Consider the following 1988-nt stretch of genomic DNA (forward strand, 5'->3'; position numbering starts at 1 on the left):
CCAACACGGCTATGTTTATTGACCTGCACTGCGTAAGCAAATGCTAGTCGCCCCGCAGCGTTACAAGGGCACAAGTTTTTCCGTGGAGGGACCAACACGGCTATGTTTATTGACCTGCACTGCGTAAGCAAATGCTAGTCGCCCCGGAGCGTTACAAGGGCACAAGTTTTTCCGAGAAGGGACGTGCACGGGTTTCTTACTAGCTACGCTAGCCGCCCCACCGTACATGGGCGGCGTGAGAAAGAGGCAGAAATTTTGCTTTACCGTGACCAAGACAGTGTTTGGCCAAGACGAGGCATGAACAAACGTTGAACTGCATGTTTGGCCTGTGCCTGCCCAAGTCACGAACGGCAAGACGACCCCCTCTTTCCCACGCTGGTGGCTGGGCCTTCCGACGGGACGTGGAAAATATGAATCAATCCTACTCTTCCATGACAACGACAAAGTTTGGCCAAGACGAGGCATGAACAAATGTTGAACTGCATGTTTGGCCTGTGCTTGCCCAAAGTCAAGAACAGCAAGATTTCCCCCTATTTCCCACCAAATCTGCCCGAAATTCATCAAAATGATCCGAATTTATCAAAATCTTTTGATGAAAGCAGCTCAAATTGATGAATTTGGGGCAGATTTGGGGGGAGCAGCTTGTTTTTTGTGGCTGGGGGCTGCCTGGGCGCGCCCCAGACAGTCCCCCAGCCATGCCCAGCCATGCCCCAACAAGGTGCTCCCCCTATATATGCTTGATGTGCCATTTCCAATTTTGTAGAAAAAAGGGTGAATTTTCCCTGCAGGCATAAAGTCCCGAAAAAGTGACTTAGAGGTTGAATTTTTCCGCGATTTTTTGCAGGCATGTTAGGAACATAAAAACAACATCTCCCACTAAAAATTAGAATTTTCCGACAAGGGACGGATTAAATATGAATTTTTTACGCGCCAAAAAGTAAAGAAAGCGTGACATCAAAACACCAGCCTAGAAATCGAATTTTGAGCTGATTTTTTGCAGGCACCTCAATAAAAATACATCTAGAGGATCTGCAAAGTTTCGTAGAAAACCGACAACGTTTCGATTTATTTTGATTTTTCGACCGAAACGCGCATAATCGCAACTTTTTTTTTTCAAATGAGCACCCATCCACGGGACGAATCTTGTCCTCCAAAAATTCAGGCATGTTTGGCACATCATAAGGACCTCCAGCGAGAAATTTTGGCAAATTTGCACGCGGGATTCGTTACTTGCGAATATTTTAAGCGTCATTAGCCGAAGAAACGAAAAAGCAAACCCCCGTTTGGCTCCCGAATTGCAAAATGTCACCTTGCCTTGGCTTGGCACGGGCAGGGGAAGGTCTAGCCCAAGCCGCAAAAAAAAATTTCAAACCGGTATGACCTTAATAATACGGGCGCGCAGGCGCGCTCGAGGAATTTCTGCCCCCCGACGTGGTTTGGCCCGAGCACGTGCTCCCAGCGAGATTTGGCCTACCACAAAAATTTCGACAGCGCGGGCGCGCGCTGGAGATTTTTGCCCACGAATCCCCTCCCGACGTGATTTGGCCCGTGCCTCGTGGAGATTTTTGCCCACGAATCCCCTCCCGAAGTGATTTGGCCCGAGCACGTGCTCCCAGCGAGATTTGGCCTACCACAAAAATTTCGATAGTACGGGAGCGCGCTGGAGATTTCGCCACGAATCCCTCCGACGTTATTTGGCCTGTGGCTGCCCAGGCCAAGAACGGCAAGATTTCCCCCACTTTCCCACCAAATCTCCCCCAAATTCATCAAAAGATCCCAATTTATCAAAAAATTGATGAAAGCAGCTCAAATTGATGAAAATGGGGCAGATTTGGGGGGAGCAGCCTGTTGGGGAGTGCCTGGGGGTGCCTGGGCGCCCCCCAGCCAGCCCCAGCCATGCCCAGCCATGCCCCAGCAAGGTGCTCCCCCTATATATGTTTGATGTGCCATTTCCAATTTTTTAAAAAAAAGTGTTAAATTTCCCTGCA

The sequence above is a fragment of the Medicago truncatula genome, chromosome 5 (genome assembly GCF_003473485.1).
Source record: "Medicago truncatula cultivar Jemalong A17 chromosome 5, MtrunA17r5.0-ANR, whole genome shotgun sequence".
NCBI classification, from domain to species: Eukaryota; Viridiplantae; Streptophyta; class Magnoliopsida; order Fabales; family Fabaceae; genus Medicago; species Medicago truncatula.